The sequence below is a fragment of the Phalaenopsis equestris genome, unplaced genomic scaffold (assembly GCF_001263595.1).
Source record: "Phalaenopsis equestris unplaced genomic scaffold, ASM126359v1 Scaffold000840, whole genome shotgun sequence".
NCBI classification, from domain to species: Eukaryota; Viridiplantae; Streptophyta; class Magnoliopsida; order Asparagales; family Orchidaceae; genus Phalaenopsis; species Phalaenopsis equestris.
The window spans coordinates 1638655-1665861 of record NW_018165280.1 but is presented as its reverse complement, the minus strand read 5'-3'; the positions used below and the strand labels follow the sequence as shown (position 1 = coordinate 1665861).

Here is a 27207-nt window from a genome sequence, read left to right as displayed (position 1 = left end):
GGGTAAACCGGAGATCAAAACCCTATTTCATTTTGAGTGAGGCGTCTGGCAAATATGGCTGACTCCTTCCGCTGATTTCTCTTGATTGAAATGGTCTCTCTCCCTCTCTCTCCCTCTCTCTTTCAAATTTGGCGATTTCATCACACATGTGATTGTGCTGAGGTTTGGTATAATATCCTCTGAATAACCTCTGTACGCAGCGCTGCTTACGTCTTACGTACGCAAATTTTTCTCTGCTTCAAGGGTGCTTTAGCGATCGTAATGCTGTTAAAATTTTTCTTTTCTTCTTGTTGCAATGGTTGTGGAACCGCTTGGACGTCCTGTGCATCTGCAGGCAACTTCTGCATTTCTCTTTGTTATGATGATTAAGAAATTAGAGGGTCATCTTCGGGATGGAGCAGAGTTGAATGTTAGCATTCTGCTCATTATTTTCATTCCTCTTTTTGATCATGCTTGTTAGTTTATTTCTCTTATATGTTGGTATGAATGGTGCTCTCTATCTTCTCCCTGATTTTTTGAAAGGCTTTTTTTAATTCAAGAAGAGGAAATGAAATTAATCTCAGGGGAATTTTTATGCATACTATTAAGTTCATATGTATTTACATATCTGACATCTAAACTTTCATATTTACATTTTCTGACTGCAAATTTTCTGGTATATTTCATCAAGAAAACTAACAGTTGTCCAATTTCTTCCCCCCTCCCTCACTCACTCACTCTCTCTCTCTCTCTCTCTCTCTCTCTATCAATCTATCTGCTTGGAGGGCTTGTGCCTTTAAGAGTAACTGCTGCTTCTATGAGTTACTGGTTCGTAGTAGTGGATTTTGATAGAACAGTGGCGAATCTAAGGGGCTGTTTGGTTGCAAGTTGGATTTTGTGCATTTTCGTGGGGAGTAAAGAAGTACTCCCCTTAATTGTCATCACTATGAATTGCTAGAATTTATGCATTTCTAGCCTTTATTTTCTCTCTTCTCTCTCTTTTTGTCTCTCTTTTTATGGACGGTGCGATAATGATGAAATCTATCATGAAAATCAATATTGCCAACTTTATGGCGGAGCAAAAACTTCATTAGATGTTGATTCAGCGATGTGTGCTATTCTCATCCAGTGGCAATTGAGTAGCTTGGATGGCCGGTGCATCTGTTGTGGGTAACCACTACTTTCATTGTCACTAATTGGGAATTGATGATTGGATCTGCATGTTGATTGAATGAAAACGAATCTGAGCCCATTTATTTTCTAATTGAGGATGGGTGGCATATATGGTGTTCTCTCTCTCTCTCTCTCATGAGGGCAACCATTGCTTCCACTGCTTGTAATTATTTGAGGATGGGTGGCATTTATTTTCTAATTTGAGGGCAACCACTGCTTCCCATGAGCAAGCTGAAGTGATTTGGATGTTGGAGATATCGGCTGTTTGACAAAATTAAAGATAAGTTTTTAGATATGCAATCGAGTAGTATAGATGTAAATCTTCTTAAATAGGTTTGAAGCCTTTTTCCTTTGCTTTCGTTCCATTACATAATAATCTTACAATTTATTTTAGGTACAAAATATTCTGTATATTCTATTTTAACTAACTTAATAATGCATATTCATAATCTAAATATTCAGCTTACAGGAAAATAAATCAGAATAAAGAAATTGAAAATAATTAACTAAAGAAGCTCCTAATTATTAAAAACTCCGAATTTAGCTGCCTTATTTCTGTCATTTCTGATTGAATCGGGACTGCAGTTCTAGCACTTTTATATGATTGTAAGTTTCTTTGTGATTTTCAAGAAATGAATGGAATAAAGCTTTTACAAAAAATATGCGGTATAGTCGTGATTTCATCACAAGAGCTCTCTGAATTTCATTAATTTCTATCACGTTGACGATGCGATGAAGATTGAATTGAACTTTGGAGTTCTTGTCCCTTATTATGATGCTTCATGGATCTCTAATTTTCCTAAGCAATGGTCATGGTGTAATGATGCTTTATGAAGCCGAGTGCGAGTAGCTTATCGAACACTTGGTTTGTTTTCAGCCCTAGGTAACTAAGGCAGCCGTGCATCTTTGGTACAGAAGTGGTTAGTTGGTTCTGTTTGAAAGTTGAATAAAAGTTTAATCAGCCTCCAATTTCCCAATTTCTTTCTCTACTTTTTTATATCTTCAGGCTGCCAATAGGGGCCCGTCATGAGCTTTGTGATAACACGATTCGGGCGGCTTTTAAGCAGGATTTGATCTGCGTCTTTTGAAACAGCGAAGGTGACGTCTTTAAGTCCTACTGAATACAAAATCTTGTTTATGGTCTATTTTGTCCTAAACATGACGGAAGCATCTTATCAAAAGTATCACTAATGTCTACTTTTATAAAGTTGAGTACACCTTTACATGCTTGTGTTCTCTTTTTATCAGTACTCTAAAATATTATACTAGTAAATTTTAAACTTTAGGTGTCAAATGTGTAAATGCGTAAAAATTGTGTGGTTTGTAGGATGGGTTAGATCCATGTTTACATTTCGGATTCAGATCTGTTTTAATCGGTGTTAACTTTTTTTTTAAATTATTTTATTAAAGGGCTTTAAATTTTAAAAACAGTTTGCCAATACTTGAGGTTAGGGGTCATTAGTTGTAATTATGGATGTCGAAAAAACTCATCTTTCACGAGCAACTTGTTTTCATTTCTTTTTTTATCTGGTGCTCTAATTATATATTTATCTTTGATGAGTAGTAATTTTTAAAAATTTAATTGACTACAGGGCTACAAAGATCTATAATCATCTAAAAATATTAACAAAGAAAATAGAATAAAAATTATTAAATTAGATTCAAATGATGCCTTAAATCTTGTTTCAATCCTTAACATCTTATGACTACGTGATTAGGTTTGTCAAAATGTCTTTTTATTTGTGAATGACTTATGTTCGGCTCGCTAAGCAAACGATCCGAACACGAACACACTTTTTGAGCTCGAAATATAAACGTGCTCTTTTACACCCCTACGGCCTGGTGCAAGGAAAACCCTAGCTAATTTCTTTTGTGAGAGAATAGCTTGACCTTGACTCTGCTGCTCGCCTTCTCCAAGGAAGTTGATTACTTCATTTGCGTGCTCTCTCTCTCTCTTCATTTGGAGCCTCTAACTGGGAAACTACAATGAAATCCATCAAGGTAGGTGATCTTAATCCGATTTATGAATGCATCCGGATGGTGCTTCAAAGATCTTAATCATAAGGCTCTCTGTTAATTGTTGGTGTAGAGAAAGAGGGAGGATCTGCTTGTTGATGGAGATGAGGTTAATCAAGACCCTTCGACACAGCATTTTCCTTGCTCATCATTTCTAAACGGGATGCTTATTGCTTGCTTTAAAATAATGGATCCTAAGATATTTTTCAAATTTAAAAAGTCAATTGTGTTTAGAGCTGTCAAAATGGCTCGTTGTTCGCGAACAGCTTGTGTTCGACTCGTTAAGAAGTTCGTGTTCGTTCGTGTTCGGCTCGATTTCGTTCGATAAGTTAACGGGCCAAACACGAACTAAGATGTCTTCGTTCTTGTTCGGCTCGGTTTGGCTGGAAATAGTACTCATCAAGTTTATATATGTATTTCGTTTGACAAATTAACGAGCCGAACACGAAGGTGGTGGCCTTGTATCACCATGATATTTGTTATATATATTTTTTTATAATCCCATATTTATTGAATGGTTTATTCTTTCCGCCATCAATATCTTATTAACAACTCCATGGAATTCCATGGTGAATAATGAATTTCTCACCCTAATTTTCATCATTATGAATCACTCGAGCATCTCTGCACCTCTCACTTTCATCTTCTCTCTCTTTATGTATTGGGCGTTGATCATGAAAGAGAATTTTGCCAACCTATGGTAAAGCAGAACTTCATCAGATGTTGATTCAGTGATGCATTTTATTATCATCCAATGGCAATGGAGTAGCTTGGATGCCTGTGCATCTGTTGTGGGTAACTGCCACTTCCATTATCACTGATTGAGAGTTGGTGGTTGGATCTGCCTGTTGATTAAATGAAAGCGATTCTGAGCCCATTTCCATTCACCACTTTTGTATAAAACATATTTTGATATCTTAAACAAGTTTAGTTAGAGTTGTTGGATGGCTTTAATTGATAGGGAAGGATCCAAACCAGTTTCCTACTTAGGTTTGAAGAATTTACAGGAAATGAAATGAAATTTTGTTATTTTTTAGATTGATTTTATTTTTTTAGCTTTTGATCTAATTGATCTGTTTATCACCCTTGGTTAGTATTTGCAGCTCAAACAGTCGACACGCCTTGGGATTGCATCTCCACGAGCTTTTTTATCATCACTTGCATTTCCCCTATGCCTTCAAAGTCATCGTTCTTTCGACTTTCAACAGAAGAAAATATGTTCTCCATGGTAGCAATCCTTTCTTCCATCCTTAATTGAATTTTCCCCACCTCTTATTCCAGCACATCAACTTTCTTTTCTACCATCCCACCAAGATCCATGCTCTAATACCAATTTGATATGCCTCGACACCAATATCAGCAACAAACCATGACGAAATCACAATAGAGAGGTGAAAAAAATACGCATAAGGGCTTCTCTTAAGAAAACAAATAAAAACAGCAGGATACAATGGTGATCTACTTTTCGTGAGGTAAGTCGGTTGTCTCACAACCCTAAATGTCGCTAGGAATACCACTAAACGAAAGAGCATAACAGCCAACAACAAACATGCATAAAGGAACAAGTCCAGGTTAGTCTTTTAAATAGAATTCTTTATCGGTAATTTAAAAACTTTCATTCGATGCCTTCCCTCCGAACTCATTTAATTTCTCTTTCTTGAATATGTAATTAAAGCCCTCGTGGATCCCCTTTGCTCATTTCCTTTTTCTGTTGCAGCACCCTGCTCCTTTACTTTTTTTGTCGCCTGCTCTGCTCTTCTTGTGGGCGCGTCTGTCCTCCACACCGGTTGGGGGGATGCTTGACTGGTCCCTTCTGGACCGGTTCACATCCAGGTGGCTAACACCTTCCTGGGCCATTTTTGTGTACTTTCATGACTTCGCCCTTCATTTTTGGTTTGAGGGTCCGTAGAAGGCATGGAAGGGGGACAGTTAGGGGCTGTTTGGGAGCAGGTTTTAATCAGGGTTTTACCTAAATCCTGCCAAACAGCAAAAATAACATATTTAAATCCTCCATGTTCTTAATCCCATTTCTATCCATTTTGCCTAAAATTCAGAATTTAGTAAATTCTGTTGGAAAATGGATTTACATGATTTAGAGAAGTTGAAGAGCATGAAGGTGGTGGGCGGTAGGGGAGAAACCCGAATGTCACCTTTCTCATTGGTTTGGAGTAAGAGTGGAGCGGATGGATGAAAATTTGGGAGTTTGGGAGGTTTTTTTACGTAGCGTTCCTGTATTGTTTTCCCAGCTAGCTTTAATCACAGATTGTATTGTGAGGATTCCATAATAAATGCAAGGGTTTTGGGCAAAACTTGGGGAGGGGTGGGATGTAGTCGTTGGTTTTGGGCAGGAGAGGTAGTGGGGAAGATGGGACTGTGGCTTTAATTTGATTTTATTTATATTAGTTTTCATTAATTTAATTGATTAATTACTAAATTAGTTTTCTCATACAACTTTAGCTGGCAGTGTCAGTTGAGCTTCTCTCCTTTTCTTGTTGTCTACTTTCATTTACCTCTGTATGGCACTCTCTGATGTTAAATGCTTCATCGAAGGATTGGTTTATAGGGCGGTCCACAGGACGTAAGAATTGTTTGGTATGGTATGTAAATGCTCCTGTATGACACTGATGTTAAATTTGAAAGTTTAGTTGTTAGACATGTAAATACACAAGAATTATGTGGCATGTAAATTCTCCTTAACATTTATGTTGCACTCGTTTCAAAACATTTTAAACCAAATTTAAGTAAGTATTTTCATGCAATTTTCTCTTTATTTGCTACCGGTGTGTGGTGAAATAATGAATCTTAAGATGGTTCACTTTCTTTTCTGCTATTCTAGACGAGTAATGCTACAACTAGTGTATTTCCAACAATAAACTCCTGGAATTTCTTTTGCAAGCTAAGGAAACTCAAGTTAAAGAAAACATCTAATTGCATTTTCTAGAATTGTAATTACTCATTTTATTTGTCTTTGAATTCCGTGGATCTCTCTCTATTGCTCTATCACTCTCTTTCATTGATTAGGTGATGATGATTGAGTTCTACATTGGATGTGGTCTTGTTCCCGTCTATGGTGGTTTTCTCTTGCCATGACAACGGAGTAGTTTGGATGACCTATGCTTTGCAGGTAACTGCTGTGTCCGTGTGTCATTGGTAGTGAAGATTTAAATTTATCCGCTTTTTGATGGCACTAAGGCAAATTTGAGCTATGGCTCCCGTTTCCTTTAGATGTCTCTATTTCTTCAAGTAACCGATACAGGAGTTGATGTATATAGATGTTTGCCTTTTATCAGAAGTTTTAATCATTCTTAGCTCCCTTTAGTTCTTTGCTTTGTGTGATCTGTTTTCTAATGCCACATCATAATGGAGACATGACTCATGTTTTGTTTTAATGCATCAATGGACTTCACTCTTAGAAATGAAAAACTCTTTAGCTATGGGTTTATCGCAGTTCTTTTTATGGCTTTCTGCACTGTTGTGTGAGATGTTTCAATGGTGTGTGGTGTTGTTTGACTTTTTCTCTATTTGGTGTCTCGTAGTTGATGCAGCTCCCAACTTCGGTCTTTGTGGCCTACGAATAATAATATAGGTCCTCGCTATGACCTCTTTGACCAGCCTGCTTTTTATGAAATACTAGAATTTGCGAGTTGGAAGATGGTTGTTAGCTAACTTTTCAAATAATAATAATAATTATTATTATATTTACAGCAGTTGTTGAGAATTTCACAACAATTTTACAGTTATAGTCGATAATCTCTTCCCGTGGATGTTGGTGGATCTGTGCCGAACAACGGAAATTGCACCGTATTAGCATTTTAATATGTTGTGTGATTTTGTTTTCTCCATTATTTTGCACAATAAGATTTGGGCTCGAAGCAGTTTCAAAGCTTGAACTTCAATAGGCGGTACTCAAATACTAGAGGTTATCCCTCTCATGAAATTTGATCCAATATGGATTTTTGGGTATATTTCTACAGATGAACATCTATCCAGTGACATACGATTGGATCATAAATTGGTTCATTATATATTGTGTAATTCCATGAAAGTGATGCTACACGTATTGCATACCAACCAAATTTAATGAATCCTTCTCTCTCTCTCTCTCTCTGTGTGTGTGTGTGTGTGTGTGTGTGTCTCCTGCTCGCCTGTCATTTGACGATGATTGAGTTTTACTTCTATGAATTTGTTGAATCTTTAGTTGCATCTCCCCTGCGTCATTGGATGAAGTAGGGTGGCTGATTTTTAAATAGCAAATTTTGGGTGGTCTGTACGTAATTGTCCCTTAAATTTAACTTGAAAGGTGATCTTGTTTCAGTCCATGGTGCTTCAGAGATACCTGATTTTCTCGTGCTGTGGCAGAGCAGCTTGGACGACCAATGTTTTTGCTGGTAAATGTTGAGTCAATACATCATTTATAGAGAACGTGTGGATATTTCATTGAGTATCCTTTACATCCTGTGCATCTGTGATATAGAAACGATGGTTGCTTCTGCTTGCAGATTGAACAAAGGTGAATCTGAGTCTCCAATTACACATTTTATTTTCTTCCATTTTTTTTAAGATCTTCAGGTAACAAAGGGAGGCTCTTCTGGTATTGGATTTGAGCTGGATTTAACCTAAATCCTGGGAAACAGCTGAAAAATCAACTTTAAACCGCAAAAGCTAAAGTCCCACTTCTCTTTTATTTTGTCTTTGAATCTCTGATTCGGTATGCCCGGTCGGTCAACATATTTATGTTATATGCCATACTTTATGTTGTGGCTACAAGATGGAGCTCTGAACTTCAATGTCGTGTAAGTAGATCTTTAAAGAGGAATTAGACAATGCTACTCTTTGAAGAAAACTATTTGATAAGTTTTTCTTACCATTATTATGTAACAGTTTGAACTGTAATCCATTGAGATTTTTTGTTTTCGTTTATTCCTGAATTTATTTAACTTCCAATCAATCTGCTTTAAAGTATGTTGTTTTCTGCATTGTTTAGCACAACATGATTTGGGTTCAAATCAATTGCAAAGCTTGACCTTCAATCAGCGATTCTCAAATACCAGAGGTTATCCCTCTCATAGTGGTAATTTTGTCTAATTTGGATTTTTGGGTATATTTCTACAGAGTCCAGGCAAGTAATGCTAGACGTAATGCATTTCCAACCAAAACGGTTTTTGTAATTTCTGATGTAAGCTACAAAAATTGAGCTGAAACATTAAAGCAAGATTTTTGTTGAGAAATTAGGGCGAAGAGAAACAAGAATTGACACAAATCCAGAAGAACGCACAGAGATTTACGAGGTTCGGCAAAGATGCCTCATCCTCGCGAGCAGAGCTGCAGCTTTCTTTTCAATATTCAGAAAAGAGTGCAGAATACAAGATTCAACTCACCTAGGGTTACAGACAGGATATACATATATATATATATATATATGTAATTACTTAAGTTACTATTGTATTAACTCTCGGGGTGTTACCCTTGCACCCCCAACCCACATATTAAAACTCCCTCAATTGGACAGATCATTCCGCTCCACTCCGCTAATGGGCGCCGCTCCGCTCCAACATCTGTCCCATTTATGGTATAGACATACCTAACAAATATCCACCTTGGCGAATATCTAACCCCTTAGGAGAAATATATGGAGTTTCTCATGCACCAGTGTGGGTTGGGTCACTACGCTTCCACTCTGCCCTTGCTCCCCCCTAACCCACTAAATTCCAAGAGGCACATCTTCAATTCCAAGAGTAATTTCTTCATTTCAAGAGACTCCAAATTTTGGTGTTATGAGCCATACCTAACAATTTTCGTACATACCACTCAATTTCAATGAATTTACATTATTAACAACTAAACTACAAGTTTTACATTCATGCCACATTTTTATCTATATGTGCGAAGGTGTATTTTACTTTTTAATATATAAATAGTGCATTTTTTATGTGATAGAAAAGATTTGAGTGATACAAATGTAAGTCAAATATGTGAATTGGGTAGTATGTATCTAAATATGCCCAATAAATTAATTTTATGTTGCATCTCCAAGAACAGTAGTGAATTTCTGAAACTTCTGCCTTCAATGAATCCCTCCCTTCCTCTCCCGCTGTGTGTGTGGGTCCAGCTCCCCTCTCTGTGATTGGGAAATGATTAAATTTTACTTCTATGAATTCCATGAATCTTTAGTTGCATCTCCCCTTTGATTGGATTAACAAGGGTAGTAGATTTGTAAATAACAATTTTTGGGTGGTCTTTATGTAATTGCCTTTAAATTTTAATTGAAAATGCAGATATAACAAATTTAAATCTGAGCGTCCAATTTCACACTTTGAAGAAAACTATTTGAGAAACATACCACTCAATTCTTTTGCTTTTTTGGTATCTAACACTTATACTTTAATTTTTACATATGTGCCCCATTCCCACTAAAGATTATGCTGAAGTGCAATGCCGTGTATTTCAATTTGTAAAAGTTAAAATAGTGGTATTTTTTATTTAACATAAAAGATTTGGGCGTTATAAATGTAATAATCAAAGTCTAGGAGTTTGATATGTAAATATAAGAATTGGGTGGTATGTATGTAAATGCCCCATTTATCTTTGATCCCCTCCTACAACCAAGTGCTGCGTTAATGTGATGTCTGCATTTTATTTGAACTGAGGCAAATACAAGCCTACCATTCTGCATTTTTTTCCTCTTTTATGATTTTAAGCATCTAATTGGGGCCATAAAGTGGAAGAATATTTGTAATTTTGTAGAATTTGTGATCTGTCTTAGTTTGTTGTGTGTGTGTGTGTTTTATTTTACCTGGATTCAGATGTTCCAGTATGATCTCTCTCTCTCTCTCTCTCTCTGTATATATATATATAGATATATATATATTTATCTATATTCACCTTTATATTTTTGTTTCTTTATGTATTGGGCGATGATGATGAAATCTATTGTGAAAGAGAATCTTGCCAACCTTATGGCCGAGCAGAACTGCATTAGATGCCGATTCAGTGATGCATGTTATTCTCATCCAGTGGCAATGGAGTCGCTTGGATGGCCTGTGCATCTGTTGTGGCTAACCGCCACTTCCATTGTCACCGATTGAGCGTTGATGGTTGGATGGCCTGTTGATTGAATGAAAACGATTCTGAGTCCATTTCCATTCCCACTTTAAAGTAAAACATATTTTGATATCTTGAACCAGTTTAGTTAGGGTTGGTGGATGAGCTTGAATTAGCAGGGAACGATCCATATCCGTTTCCTACTTAAGTTGGAAGAATTTACAGAATTTGAAATTAAATTTTGTTATTTTTCTGAATGATTATACTTTTTAGCTTTTGATCTGATTTTTTCAACCTTTTTTATGTTGATTAGCGTATATCCTTTTCATTGAAGTACAATTACAGGGTTCCTGCACTATTAAATAATTATTCAATATTATTTTATCTATAATTTATTTATCATCATTTTTAAATTTGATCGTTAACAAATTGAAAGAAGATTTGGGTTCCAAATCCTAAGAAGATTTGGGCTTGAATTTTAGTATGCAGCTCTTGATTATCAGAGGTTATCTTTTAATAGTTGTATGTTTGTCCAAAATGGGCTTTTAGTCATGTTTCTGCAAATGAACACATTGCTATTGAATAATTATTCAATATTTATTTTATGAAAAATTTATTTATCATCATATTTTAATTTTATCGCTAACAATTTGATTGCAGATATGGGATCAGATCAGTTTTATAGGACTTGAACTTTAGCATGCAGCTCCCGATTATTAGAGGTTATCTTTTAATAGCTGTATATTTTTCCATAATGGATTTTTTGTCATTATGTGGCATATGATGTTATTTATTTTGTGCTTAAATGTTGATATAGATGGGAATGTTATGAGTAGAATTCAAGTTGGATTGTTGAAGTGGTGGAATACATCGGGCCTATGCTGGATAATAGCTTAGACCTAAAAGTAAAATTTTATAAGTTGATGTTTAGACCTGCAATGCTTTATGACCACATATTGCTGCTTGTAAAATATAAACATAAAATTAGGTTGAGTGTTGCTGAGAGGAGAATGCTCAGGTGCCACCAGTGTGATTTTACATTAAGAAACAAAATGCAAAATGAAAATATCCATGAAAGGGTTAGAGTAGCTGCTGAGGCAGGCACGATTAGAGAGGGTTGCCTTGGATGATTTGTTCTCATTAAATGTTGACCATTTGGTGATTCAGTTAGGGCAGAAATTATTTTAGATTTGATTCATCTTAAGAAAAGTAGAGGTAGGCCTAAAAAAACTTGGGCATGTTGTATGAAAATTATTTTAATTTATTAGAATTAAATGAAAATATGAGACTCAATAGGACACAATGGAGAAAAAGGATTCATGCCACTTCATGAGGTAAAGTCTTGTTGCTATTGTTGTATTTATATAATTAAATTTCAGCTACACTCTTCTCGAAACTTTTTCTCAAACCAAATTTTAGTAAGATTTTTTCAAGAAAATTTCTCTTAAATCTTCTATTGGTATAAAGTGACATGATAAAACCTTCAAATGGTTCAATTTTTATTTTGGCATTTCCAAACTAGTAATAATACAACTAATGCATTTCCTACCAAAAAAAAATTCTTGGAATTTCCCTTGCAAACTATAACACTTTAATTTAAATAAAGCTACTTGAATCTCCAATAATAGTGATAAATTAATCAATTTTTTTCTGTTAATTCCTTGTTTGTGTAGGGCTGTTAAAATGGCTCATTGTTCGCGAACAACTCGTGTTTGGCTCTTTATGTTGCTCGTGCTCGATTCGTTCGATAAGCAACCGAGCTGAACACGAACAAAAATTTTTTCGTTTATGTTTGGCTTGAAATAATTAAATTGTTCTCGATATATAAACGAGCCGAAGATGAACATTGATATTTTTTATTGAGCTAAACACAAACTGAGCCTGGGGTTGCTCAAGCTCGGCGCATTTACTGTGTGTGTGTGTGTGAGAGAGAGAGAGAGAGAGAGAGAGGAAGGGAGAGAGATTAGTCAATGATGATTAAATTCTTCATGGTTCTTCTGAAATCTCTGCTCGTCTTATACAATGGCGATGGATTAGTTTGCATGGCCTATGCCTACTTAGGTGTGCACGTGTCATTGGTGGAAATCATGTGGATATGTTAGTTTAAATAAGGCGAATTTTAGTTAAAGACTTCCCTTGTCCTTTCTACTTTAATACAAGTTTGAAGAAAAAGTGACTTGCGCTTATTCTCTTTTTCATGACCAATGATATTTATGGTGCTTTTTAGACATATTAATGCCTCTTTGCTCTAGGAAGACTTCTGCAATTTTGTGCAATCTTTCAATCTCTGTCACGTTGACTGAAAAATGGGTGGATCTTCTTCGTGATGGAACAGAGGTAAATCTTTGCATGACTTCGCTTTGTCTGTCCATGCTTTTTAATGCTTGCTTAGGTTAACTGTGTTGAGCATTTATTATGGAATTTCTGTTCCGTTATGTTTTTGAATGTGGGCCCGTATTTTCTGCCCTATTTTTGTAGATTGAATGAAAATGAATATGAGCCCATTTCCATTCACTACTTTTCTATAGAACATATTTTAATATCTTAAACCAGTTTAGTTACGATTTATGGATGAGCTTTAGGATCTGTTTGGGGCAGCTGCAGCTTATTCAGCTTATGCATATAAGCAGCTTATCTTGATAAATTGACTGACTATTTGGGGTTGTTATTTGAAAATAATAATGATCATTCTGTCATTCTTAAGTAATGTTGTTTGTAGAAGCAAACAATTAAATTCTTTTTTTTAGTGTATCTATGTTTTGATTGTTTTGATTTTTAATCCCTAAAAGCCTGATTAGAATATGTTCATCATGCTTAATTAACTAGACACAGTTTTTCATTTTAATATATAAAAGTGGAGATCAAAGATACAATTTTAATCAATTCTATTTATTATAATTAACTTATATTTAATTAAATTAAGAAGAACTTAAATTTAAAAATATTCCGATTAATTTACATCTAGTAAAGAGTTTATAATTAAGCAAATTAAAGCATAAATTTTAACTTCTCTCAAATAGCCCTTGCTACCTTCTCCTTCCCCCTCATCCCCCGAAATCTTCACCAACTGTAAATTGAAGCTAGCTGGGAAGTTTGCCATGTAATCTAAGTGTCCGAGGAAGGCGATCTCCATTACTCTTATCTTTCTCCACCTTCTCTGCTTCTACTGTAGTGTTTCCTCGCATCCCCTTTTGTACTGTTCGATCAACGTGAATCCTGTAAATCTGTCACAAGCTTCATCTCCAAATGCCCTCGCTTATTCAACCGTCCCTTGCTGCTCAACACGACATCTCTATCTAGCGAGTGCAGTCGAGCCCTCACAAGAGCAACAGAGAGAGGGGATCGATTGTTGTTCGGGAGGGCAACAAAGAGAGATCGATTGCAGGAAGAAACAAAGGTTTCGAGAGGCACGTATGACGGAGGGCAGCAGAGTAATTGAGAGCAAATCGCGATGAGGGAACGCGGCCCACGAAAACGACAGTTTTTAAAACGCTTATAAAACGTGGATAACAAACACTAGGGTGACCCCGTGCGAGGAAAACCCTAGCTCATTTGTTTTGTGTGAGAATAGCTCCACCCCGACTCTGCTGCTCGCCTTCTCCAAGGCTTTTCTGCATACGCTGTCCAACAACAACAACACCAACATCAATAACAAAGTCTTAATCCCACTACGTGGGGTTGGCTACATGAAGCCTTATTCTCCTTTGCGTTCTATTTAATGTCATATTTTTATTTAGTTCTAATAAATTAAGATCATTTTTTATACAATATGCCCAAGTCTTCCTAGGTCTACCTCAACTTTTATTTTCATTTATCTAATCACTTCAACAACAACAACAACAACAAAGCCTTAATCCCACTACGTGGGGTCGGCTGGATGAAACCTTTTTCTCCATTGCGTTCTATTTAGTGTCATATTTTCATTTAGTTCTAGTAAATTAAGATCATTTTTAATAAAATAAGCCCAAGTCTTCCTAGGTCTACCTTTGCCTTTCTTAGCACAAGTCGAATCTAAAACATCTACTCTCCTAATCGGATCATCAGATGGTCGACATTTAATGTGACCAAACCATCTAAGACGACTTTCTCTAATTTTGTCTGTCACAGGAGCTACGCCATCCCTATCACGAATATATTCATTCCGCATTTTCTCTAAGTGTAAAGCCACTCATCCACCTAATCATTCTCATCTCAGCAACACTTAAAGTAGTATTATGCTTCTCTTTTAAAGGCCAACATTCAGCGCCATAGAGCATTGTAGGTCTCACCTCCGTCTTATAAAATTTTCCTTTCAGTCTTAGGGGTACTTTTATATCACACAAAAGGTCCGAAGCATTCCTCCACTTCAACCAATCAACTTGAATTCCACTATTAACATCCCTATCTATACACCATCGCTTTGAACAACGGAGTCAAGATATCTAAATCGTTCACACCTTTTAATAATTTGATCACCCAAAGCCACACTTCTGTCACTAGAGCTATTACTACTAAAATTACATTCAATGTATTCAGTTTTAGTTCTACTTAAACGAAGGCCTTTAGACTCTAATGTAGAGTAGATGTCCAGTAAGACCATCCATAACTAAAGCAAAAAGATATGGGCTTAAAGCCAATTCCTGATGTAATCCGATAGAATTTTGTCAATCTTCCTTCAGTTTGAACACAAGTAACAACTCTAGTATACATATCTTTAATGACTTGAATATAAGTCATATCAACACATTTCTTCTCGAGAACTCTACAAAGGATATCTTTTGGAACATTTTCGTAAGATTTTTCTAAATCAATAAAAATCAGATGTAGATTCTTCTTATTATCTATGAAATTCTCCATCAAACCTCTCAATAAATGTATAGCTTCCATAGTAGACCTCCCCGACATAAATCCAAATTGATTATGAGAAATTTTTGTGATGCGTCTTAATCTATGCTCAATTACCCTCTCCCATAATTTTAAAGTATTACACATGAACTTAATTCCTCTATAATTTGCACACTCTTGTGCATCCGCTTTATTATTAAAAATGGGGACGAAAATACTCTTCTTCCACTCAGGCATCTTTTTAGTTTTTAAAATAATATTAAAGAGTTTAGTAAGCTAAGAAACTCCCAAATCTCCCACATATTTCCACACTTCAATTGGGATATCATCAGGTCCTACAGGCTTTCCACCCTTGGTTTTCTTTAAAACCTCCTCAACTTCTATTTTGCTAATGCGACGGTAAAAATGAAACGTTTTGATATTATTCATAATATTAAGATCACTAAGGTCGATCGTATTTTCAGAAATTTAATTAAAAAGATTATCAAAGTAACTCACCCACATATGTTGAATATCTTTTTCTAAGAAAAGTATTTTTTTATTTTTATTTTTAATACACTTTACTTGAGTTAAATCTTTTATTCTTTTCTCTTTGTTTGGCTAGTTTATACATATATTTTTTACCCTCCTTAGTATCTAATCTATTATAAAGATCATTAAAAACAGAATTTTAGCGTCACAGATTGTTCTTTTAGGCTCCCTACGAGTCGTTTGATATTTTTCCCAGTTCTTTAAGCTTTTACATTTAAACCAATTTTTATAACATAACTTCTTATATTTTTTCTTTTCTTGGACATTATTATTCCACCACCAATTATTTTTATTTGTAAATATTTTTTTCTTTTGGTTCTCCAAGCACATCTTTTGCTACTTGTTTAATAGTGTTTGTTACTTTATCCCACATAACATTTGCTTTTTCATGAAATTTTGAGTCATAGTAGTTTTTATTTTGAAATCTTGAGTTTTACTCATAAAAATAATTTTATTTGGTCTTTTAAGTTTCTCCATCTAATTTTACGATATTGAGTCATAGTAGTTTTTATTTTACAACTCTTAATTTTAAAATTTAAAACTAATAAACGATGTTGGGTACTTAATTTTTCACTTGGAATAACCTTGCAATCTTTTAAATCGCGACGATCTCTTCTTCTCATAAGAAAATAATCAATTTGTGTTTTATTAGATCCACTCTTATAAGTAACAAGATGTTTTTCTCTTTGCTTTATTAAAATATGAGTAATAACAAAATCATACGTTATAGCAAAATCTAAAATAGCGCTACCTTCTTTATTAGTTACTCCAAAACCGTAGCCACCATGAATATTTTTGAAATCTTCTACCACTCTAACGACATGTCTATTTTAAACTCCTCAAATAAAATTTTTTTCTTAAAGATGTATCATTTGTTTTAAGTTTTGTAAGTCTTTTCAAAATTTATCTTTAGACCCTGTATCTAAAATTACTTTAGGAGCATAAACACTTATATTATTAAAAATCTTTGTATCAATAATAATCTTAAGGGCTATAATTTTTTCACCAATTTTATTAATTTTTACAACGTTATCTTTCAGACTCTTATCTATAGTTACACCTACACTATTTCGAGTGCGACTATTACTAGAGTACTAAAGTTTAAATCCTAAATTTTCAATCTCCTTAGTCTTTTCTTGAACCCACTTAGTTTCTTGAATACATAAGATATTAATTTTTCTATGAATCATAATATCAACTAATTTCTTTAATTTACCATTGAGAGTGCCTATATTCCAAGATCCTATCATAATATTAGTTTCATTAGTTTCATGGACTAACTTCTTTTCCCGCATTCGCCCATAATGTGAGAACCTTTGCTTATTTAACACTATAGCCGGGCACCGATGTATCGGCCCTTTCACACTTTTCACTGTATTCAGGTTATACAGCTAGTCGCTACCACTTACACAATGATCAAAAGGATTCATGTCATGATTTTTTTTTCGCATCCGGGCTTGGGACCGGTAACGACCGTGTTCAAGGATTCATTTCTTTATGCATACGCTGTCCGCATGAAGTAATTTAAACTACAATGAAATCCATCAGGGAAGGCGATCTTAATCTGGGTTTATGAATGCATCCAGCGGTGCTTCGGATAACTTTTTCATAAGGCTTTCTCTGTTAGTCGCTGGTGTATAGAAAGCGGGAGGATCTGCTTGTTGACGGAGATGAGGTTAATCAGGGCCCTCCGACACGCATTTTCCTTGCTCATCATTTCTAAACGGGGTGCTTATTGCTTGCTTTAAAATAATGCATCCTACGATATTTTTCAATATTTTAAAGTCAATTGTGTTAATATTTGCCCAAAAGATCATTCATCCTGATGTTGTTTATCATTTTGGGGCTATTTAGGATTCATGCAGGATTTTAGCTAAATCCTGCCTGCCTCCATAAATCCTGAGCTGCAAATCCCAAAATGACGTGGATTCACGAATAAATCCGGATTTATTAAGTCCTGCGAATCGGCGGATACCTTTCTCTTTGTTTTATGGTAGGGCGGAGCGGAAGGATGAGAAAGATGGGAGTTCTGGAGGACTCTGTAAGCCACGACCCGGTCGTTTTCTTCCCAGTTAGCTCTAACGGCGACTGTATGGTGAAGGTTCGTTTATGAAGGCGATGGCATTCTGTCCTCCTTTCTTTTAACTAAACGTTTACAATTTATAGTCATCTCCTCCTACGGGCTTTAATGTAGGTTTTATAGTTCTTTTTGTGCTTTTGAATGCATGATTTGAATGAGAAAAAAGTAATACTTTTGCATTGAACTTTATGAATTTTAACTCTCATTGAAAGTTGCTCAAACAAAAAGGGAAATATATGATTTCAGTAAAACAACTGTTTTGGGTTTTAATATATGAGGGCGTTACTTGATCCTTGTGAGCACTCATTTGTGATAAAACATGTGATCTAAAGATCTACTCTGATCTATTACTTGACATTTATAGGATGTGCCTTTGGGCATGTTTTTAGCTGGTGATATCTTTGTTATGGACAAAACTGAATACATGTTATCTAATTTTAGTAGTGATAGATCTAGCGGGGGGTTGTAACAATGGTTGATCAAGGCATTAAAAGAAGTGAACGTTTTAAATATCTCGGGTCTATTGTTAAAAGTGATATAATGTTTAATAGTAGAATTCAAGTTGGAAAAGGTGCAAGAATGTTTCGAGTGTATTGTGTGATAGAAAAGTTCTGCTTATGTTTAAACGAAAAATTTGTTAAGATATTTGTGCAACCTACAATGCTTTATGGTGCAAAATTTTGGCCTGTGGAAGAGAAGCATAAAATTAAGTGTTTTTGAGATGAGAATGCTTGATCAGTTGGATGAGTTTCTACACTTGGTGACAAAGCGAAATGATTATAACCGTGAATGGATTTATGTAGCTCCAGTGGCCTTAATGTTTATATTTTCTTTATTTCTCTAAAATTTAACCTATTTTTAGGCATAGAAAGTCTAATCTCTCTCTCTCTCTCTCTCTCTCTATATATATCTCTCTCTCTCTCTCTCCTTTAGAGATCTGCCCTCTTCTCCTGCGATCGCGATGATGCAGCTTGGATGGCCTATGTCTCTTTGAGGGTAACTGCTGCTTTCATGAGCTTGAGGTTGGGAATTAGTTGGATTTGCTTTTTGATAGAGCAAAGGCAATTCTAATTTTCTATATTGGTTCTAATTTTGTTTATGATTATGCAATAATAATTAAATTATTGAGGATCGTCAATGTGTCATTGGTTGAGAATATGTGCATGCATCTTCGTTTTGATGGAACTAACTCTGAGCCTCTATTCTCCCATTTTTATTTAGTTTTACTCTATATTGGTGCAAGTCATAGATTTCTACTTTCTCATGCAATGGCGATGAAGCGGATTGGACAACATGTGCCTATGATGGCTTATATGAGGATTACTGTTGTTTCCATGATATATTTATGTTTTTAAGATCTAAACTTCAATATTTATATTCGTCTGAAAGATTATATTGGCTTCCTTTATCCAAATTTTTGCTGTTATGAGCTATTTAATGTCAAATATGTTCGGCCAGATGAACAAACCAGAAAGTCTAAGGAACAGCTGTTTTCTAGTTTAATGGTTTATCATAGTTTGTGTTTAGATATGTAAATATATAAAATTTTTGTGATATGCATGGAAATTGCCCAAATTGCTTGTTATGCAGGTTTTTGATGGCCGGAACTTGAAGAATTATCCCCTTATTATTTGGAGTGGTCTTATTTTGTGCAGATTGGACAAAATGGATTTGGAGGCATTTTTCTACAAATGAACAAAATGTGGGACTTCATGGGTAATTACTCATTATTTTGCATATGAATTGAGTTGTATTTTTTTATTGGTTAAATTTTATATTGGACTCGCTTTTTAACATTTGTTTAGGCCTAATTGTGTTGCGCGGTTATTGTGGTAATTGGTTTTCCATGATCTTTTGAATGAATCAATTCCGTGTTCTCCCATTTTTTTCTGTAGGCTTTTATCTGATCTAGGAGGAACCGAGACTCAAAGAGAAGGATTTACACATATATACCAAACAATTCTTATGCATTTGCATCTAGAACACCAAGGGATTTTTCTGACGCATTATGAATTAGGAGTCGGCAAATGTAGCTTATTGACAATCTTCTGATAAGCATCCAGATAAATCCACACACACACACTCTCGCTCTCTGTAGGGGCATTTACATACATAACTTTCAATGCATATTTATGTACATGTCGGAACAAAGTTAAAATAAAAATAAGAAAATAAAAGGATAGAAGTAATTACTAATGATCCCTCAAGGGATTGCCTGTATAACGAGAAAATGTGAAAATATAGCATTATAAATATATTTGATTTATTATTTAATAATATTTGATTAATTAGAATTTATTTAATTATATACTTATTAGTAATATATTTTTATTTAATATTAATATTCATGTAAATTTATTATATGTTTATTTACTTCAATGAATTAATTTATTATTAAATATTTATTTTATTTAATTGTAAAAACGTTATTTATAGTTTATATATTATTTTATTCATTTGTTGTAAATTAACTTATTCAATGCTTTTAAAAAATGTTTTCTATTATTGTTTTTTTAAATTTGTAAATTCATTTGTTTTATTGTTTATAATTTTATATAAAAATTTGGGCGAACTGCAGTGTCATGCGTAAATGGGTAATCCGGTGAGTTTAAACCCTAGCTCATTTTGCATGAGGCGTCTGGAGAAAATGGCTTTCCGTTGATTTCTTTTGAGCCGAATGTTCACCCTGTCTCTGTCTCTCTCTCTTTCAAATTTGGCGATCTCATCACATATTTGATTGTGCTTAGGTTCAGGGATGCATCAACGGTGCTTCAGCATTCGTAATGCCGTTGATTTCTTTGACACGAGCCAAACACGAACACGAATATTTAAATCGAGCCGAACACGAACACAATGTTCACGAGCCGATTTCGAACACGAGCAGATTTCGAACACGAGCTATTTCGAACGAGCCGAACACGAGCCAAGCCTGAGCTCGCTCAAGCTCCGCTCGTTTACAACCCTATTGAGAATGAATCTTTTTACAGAATGATTTTTAGATTTTTAGGCTGTGTTATTCATCTTTTCAAAAATAAAAACAAAGGGATTTACATAGTTTCCATTAAATGCTTATATATTTTTAGTTTACAATTACAACACCCTCGAAACACCAAAGGTGTCATAAACCCTCAAAACACCAAAAAAGGTTGTTTTCCCTCTTCAGTTCTATTGCATTTTTAAAAGTTTTATCTCTATAAATTCCATGAATGTACCTTTAGCTCCCCCTCTTCCTTTAGAAAATTTTCCATGGTGCTTGTGAAATTTTCGGCTTTCCCATGCAATGGTGGAGCATTGGCGGAGCTAAAGAAATTCATCGACACCATTACCCTGTTATAAAGTTCTTTATACCTTCAAGATTCCAATTGGGCCGTTAAAGTGGATTGTGGCTTGCAATTTAGCCGAAGTTTTAATATTGGTTTCTTTCACTTTCTTAAACCTTGCTCTGAATTACCTATATTCATACACTCTCAGTGTTTAGAATACTGGACTGAACATACATTCTCAACTGGTTCGACCATGAACCGACCGGTTGTTCGTTTTGGGCTGGCTTATAAACTGCCACCGCATCGAACCGTGTTGAACCGGTTTGAACCAGCTTTGATGCAGCAAAAACTGGCCGGTTTGATCCTAAAATTGGAAATTTTTTTTTTAACATTTATACCATCAGTTTTATGAAATTTAAATATCTAACTCCTAACTCTATTTTTTACATTTATACCTGCCAAATCATGAAACTTGATGCATTTTGGTTAAGAGATTTACCAAGTTCAACTGCTGGATCATGTTAGTTTTGATTTCAACAAATTTACAGTAAAATTGAGCACCTTGGCGATACAAGTCTAATTACATTGAAAGTGATTCAATTTGAGTCCAACTAAGTTCAGATCAAACATTTGAATAATGGGAAAAAATTTTGGTGTATTAATGGGAATGTCAGATAATCTCTAAATTTGACATACTTATATTCGAACCAAGCGGCTTAACGAAAGAAATCCAGGGAGCCTAAAGATTATTTATTTTTAAGTTGTTTAAGTCTCTTAAATGTTGAAAATGGTATGTGGTTAAAAGAATTAACAGAAAGAGCCCCAAAGATGTACCTCTACTTTTTACATTATAGAGGCTGAACGACCATTGCTTGCTAAGGTTCATGATTTTCTACTTTTGAGAATTTTCTAATACAGAGTCATAGTGACAAAGGCTCAAGTCAGAAAATTTCTAAATCTCAATGCATGTTTAATGATTTTAAAATCCAGTGAAGAAATTCTTAATTTTTTTCAGAATCTCACGTTTACTGTATGGTTCTTGATGTTTAGCTACCAACGCATTTTGCTTCATTTTTTTCTCATTTACCCAGCTGAGATATATGAATTATAAAATGGTTAATTTTTTATCCTGTAACCTGAAGAGTAAAATGTTTCATTGTAATGATTCTTCAAGTGCACGTATTTTTATGAGCAAATTTCGAGATTTTAAGATTTGAGATATTTATGAAGAAACTAATCCTTTGTGGGATAAAGTAACAATTACTATTAAACAAGTGACAAAAGATATACTTTGAGAATCATATGAAAAAGTTTTAATAAATTGAAATAATTGATGGTGGAATATTAATGTGCAAGAAAAGATGAAATATAAGAAATTTTGTTATAAAATTTGGTTGAAATGTAATTGCTTAAATTGGAAAAATATAATATGGCGTGTAGGTAGTCTAAGAGAATTATTTGTGATGCTGAAAATTTTATTTTTAGTAATTTTTATAATAGATTAGATGCTAAAAAGGATAATATATATATAAGAGAGAGAGAAAGAGCTAAACAAATAAAAATAAATGTAAAAATTTAATTCAAGTAAAGTGTCTTAAAGATGAAAAATATAATGTGTTTCCCTTAGATGAAAATTTTCAACATAGGTGGGTGAGATATTTTTATCAAATTTTCAATGAAGTTTTTGAAAATACGATTAATTTTAATAATCTTAATTTTGCTAATTATAAGAAAAAAAATTTTTTTTTCTTGTCGCTGTTGTGGAAAAGAGGTTTGTGAAGGCTTATAAAAAGTCATGGGTGGAAAGAAAATAGAAGATGATGGTGTCCCAATGGAAGTGTTGAAATATTTAAGAGATTTGAGAATTTTTTGTTTTGGTAAACTTGTAAATTTTATTTCAAAAATTTAAAAGATACTTGTGGAGTTGAAGTAGAGTATTTTGGTCCCCATTTTTAAGAATAAAGTTGATGCACAACAGAGTACAAATTATAGAGGAATTAATAGGTTTGCTGGAGTAGTATCGAGAGAGCAAAGAGGATCTAAATATGATTTTTATTGATTTAGAAAAAAACTTATGATAATGTTCCAAGAAAAGTTTTGTGGAGAGTTTTTGAGAAGAAAGGTGTTGATATGACTTCTATTAAAGTTATTAAAGATATGTATGCTAGCGCTGCTACTTGTTCGAATAGAAAGAAGATTGATCAAGTATTTTTCTATTTCAGTTGGATTACATCAGGGATCGACTTTAAGCTCATATCTTTTTGCTTTAGTTATGGTTTCTCTTATTGGACATTTACAGGAGGATGTACCTTAATGTATGTTTTTCGCTGATGATGATCTTCTTAAGATTAAGACTAGAGAAAGAATTTAGGAAAAACTTTAGATTTTGTGGCATAGTTGTATTAATAGGTGCTCAAATCATTAGAAAAACTCTACTTGCGACTCCAATAGTGGTAATGCCTTGCTCAAATTTGGTAATTAGTCAAATTTATATTTATGAATTTCGTGAATCTCTCCCTCTCCCTCTCACTCTCCCTCGCTCTCTGATTAAGTAGATAATTAAATTCAACATCAATGGTAATGTTGTTCCATTCCAAGTTGCTTCAATGACTTGTTTTTCTCGTGCAATGGTAATGTAGCAGCTTGGATGGCTTATGCTTCTGCAGGGAATTGCTGCTTTTATGTGTAATGCTTATACTTAAGGCGAATGCGTGCTTCAGATTTCCCATTTTGTTTCCACTTTTATATATATTTCTAAGTTGCTATATTTTTTACCTGTTTTTGATCTAAATCAAAAACAGGTAAAAAATATAGCAAGATAATGGAGACCCCAAACTTGGACCTCATATGGTATGTCTAAGGCCCCATTTGGGGCAGCTTATTTCGTGCAGTGCGTTTTGAAAGGAAATCGATATTTGGCAGAGCCCAAATATCGATTTCTCATATGCTTTTTGGCCTCATGATGAGAGCCCGCGCCATGCGCCTAAAATTTCAGAGCCTTCGCACGTGGCATTACGTGGTTGGATTCCGCACGCAAGCTTGTATACGTTGCCCGTATGGAATAATTTTTCCGCTATAACATCGATATCAATACCCTCTCAAAGAGTGCGTACGCAGAGCTGCTTACGTCTTACGCATGCAAATTTTTCTTTGCTTCAAGGGTGCTTCAGTGATCGTAATGCTGTTAAGATTTTTCTTTTCTTCTTCTTGCAATGGTTGTGGAACCGCTTGGACGTCCTGTGCATCTGCAGGCAACTTCTGCATTTCTCTTTGTTATGATGATTAAGAAATTAGAGGGTCATCTTCGGGATGGAGCAGAGTTGACTCTTAGCATTCTGCTCACTGTTTTCATTCCTCTTTTTGATTATCCTTGTTAGTTAATTGCTCTTCTATGATGGTATGAATGGTGCTTTTTATCTTCTCCCGGATTTTTTGTAAGGCTTTTTTTAATTCAAGAAGAGGAAATGAAATTAATCTCGGGGGGATTTTTATGCATACTATTAAATTCATACGTATTTACATATCTTACATCTAAACTTTCATATGTACATTTTTCTCACAGCAAATTTTCTGGTATTTCATCAAGAGAACTAACAGTTGTCCAATTTCTTCCCCCCTCCCTCCCTCTATCTCTCTCTCTCTTTATCAATTTATCTGCTTGGAGGGCTTTTGCCTTTTGAGAGTAACTGCTGCTTCTATGAGTCACTGGTTCGTAACAGTAACAAATCTAAGGGGCTGTTTGGTTGCAAGTAGGATTTTGTGCACTTTCGCGGCATGTAAAGAGGTACTCCCCTTAATTGTCATCACTATGAATTGCGAGAATTTATGCATTTCTAGCCTTTATTTTCTCTCTTCTCTCTTTTTATGGACGGTGCGATAATGATGAAATCTATCATGAAAATCAATATTGCCAACTTTATGGCGGAGCAAAAACTTCATTAGATGTTGATTCAGTGGTGTGTGCTATTCTCATACAGTGGCAATGGAGTAGCTTGGATGGCCCGTGCATCTGTTGTGGGTAACCGCTACTTTCATTATCACTAATTGAGAATTGATGATTAGATCTGCATGTTGATTGCTCGAAAACGAATCTGAGCCCATTTATTTTCTAATTGAGGATGGGTGGTATATATGGTGTTCTCTCTTCTCTCTCTCTCTCTTTATATATACATATGTATTATACATCAAAAATATGACCACAAAAATTTTGAGAAAATGCAATGGATCTCGTCAAATGGACATCGATGGATTGCATCTGGATAAGCCAAAAGATTGATACGAGGGAAAGTTAGCTATGCCTGGCTCTTTTGACAGATTCCGGTATTCTTCAGAAAAATAGTGAAAGGGCACCCTCATTTAATGTCTTTCCAATTATCTGAGAAGACTCATCGTCTAAGGAGAGCTGCCCGTTAGGTTAAGATGATACACTCTCTGCCTGATAGTCCAAGTTCACCCTAACGACAAGATTGCCTCTACCGATACTCTCGAGGGGGCTTACCAAAGAATTTTCTTCTGACCGAAGAATTATTGGGCGAACTAATGACAACACCGGGATAGTCTTAAGTTCATCATCATTGAATCCTTTATTGATTCACTCTTCTCAAGCAGTGGGATATAGCACCTTGGATGGCCCAGGTATTTGAGGGTAACCACTGCTTCAACGTGCTTGCTATAGTAAACTTATTGGATGTATGCTGTTTGACGAAATTAAAGTCTAGGTATTATATATGTAAATACATAAGTGTTGAGTTGCTAGTATGTAATACACCCACACACCTACACATTGATAGTGTGAAATCCATCATCATAGGCAATAATTTTGTGGTCCTTCAGAGATTCACGCTTCTCAAGCGGGTGGGGAAATAGCAGCGTGGAAGGCCCATGTGTTTGAGGGCAACTACTGCTTCCCATGAGCAAGCTGAAGTGATGTGGATGCTGGATATATAGGCTGTTTGACAAAATTAAAGTTTAGATTTTAGATATGCAATCGAGTGGTATGTATGTAAATCTTCCTGAATAGGTTTGATGCTTTTTTCCTTTGCTTTCATTCTATTAAATAATAATCTTACAATCTATTTTAGGTACAAAATATTCTGTATAATCTATTTTAACTAACTTAATAATGCATATTGAACTAACTTAATAATGCATAAACTTAATAATGCATATTGATAATCTAAATATTCAGCTAATAGGTAAATAAATCAGAATAAAAAAATTGAAAATAATTTAACTAAAGAATCTCCTGATTTAGCTGCCTGATTTTGGTCATTTTTGATTGAATATATATATATATATATATATAGTATGGCAGTTTTAGCACTTTTATTTGATTGAAATTTTCTTTGTGATTTTCAAGAAATGAATGGAATTAAGCTTTTACAAAAAAGATGCGGTATAGCCGTGATTTCTTCACAAAAGCTCTCTGAATTTCATTAGTTTCTATCACGTTGATTATGCGATGAAGATTAAATTGAACTTTGGAGTTCTTGTCCCTTATCATGATGCTTCAGGGATCTCTGATTTTCCTAAGCAATGGTTATGGTGTAACTGATGCCTTATGAAGCTGAGCACAAGTAGCTTATCGAACACTTGGTTTGTTTGCATCCCTAGGTATTTAATGCAGCCATGCATCTTTGGTAGAGTAGTGGTTAGTTGGTTCTGTTAGAAAATTGAATAAAAGTTTAATCAGCCTCCAATTTCCCAATTTCTTTTTGCACTTTTTTGTATCTTCAGGCTGCCAACAGGAACCGCTCATGAGCTTTGTGATAACACGATTTGGGCGGCTTTTAAGCAGGATTTGATCTGCATCTTTGTGAGCCAGCGAAGGTGACATCTTTAAATCCTACAGAATCCTACATCGTGTTGTCCTCCATTTCGTCTTAAATATGACGGAAATATCATATTCAAAGTATCACTAATGTCTACTTTTATAAAGTTTAGTGCACCTTTATTTGCTTGTGTTCTCATTTTATTATGACTCTAGAATGTTATACTTGTAAATACTACACTTTAGGTGTGAAATGTGTAAATGCGTAAATGTAGGATGGGTTAGATATTTACAAGTATAGGGTTTAGGGTTTACATCAATAAGATTTTAGGGTTTAGGGTTTAGGGTTTAGGGTTTAGGGTTTAGGGTTTAGGGTTTAGGGTTTAGGGTTTAGGGTTTAGGGTTTAGGGTTTAGGGTTTAGGGTTTAGGGTTTAGGGTTTAGGGTTTAGGGTTTAGGGTTTAGGGTTTAGGGTTTAGGGTTTAGGGTTTAGGGTTTAGGGTTTAGGGTTTAGGGTTTAGGGTTTAGGAT

General features: G+C 34.8%; 1 long non-coding RNA gene across 7 annotated transcripts; it reads left to right on the top strand.

Moving 5' to 3' along the window:
- On the top strand, positions 1-26444 carry LOC110031664. Of its 7 annotated transcripts, none has more exons than XR_002294763.1 (8): positions 1-409; positions 6190-6292; positions 7484-7556; positions 7643-8239; positions 10870-10931; positions 12462-12546; positions 19235-19360; positions 26421-26444. It is a non-coding gene; the product is annotated as an uncharacterized LOC110031664 (long non-coding RNA). The 7 variants fall into 7 exon arrangements; XR_002294762.1 differs by having other exon boundaries at positions 7484-7961; positions 8153-8239; XR_002294759.1 differs by having other exon boundaries at positions 7484-8239.
- Positions 26445-27207: the final 763 nt, after the last annotated feature.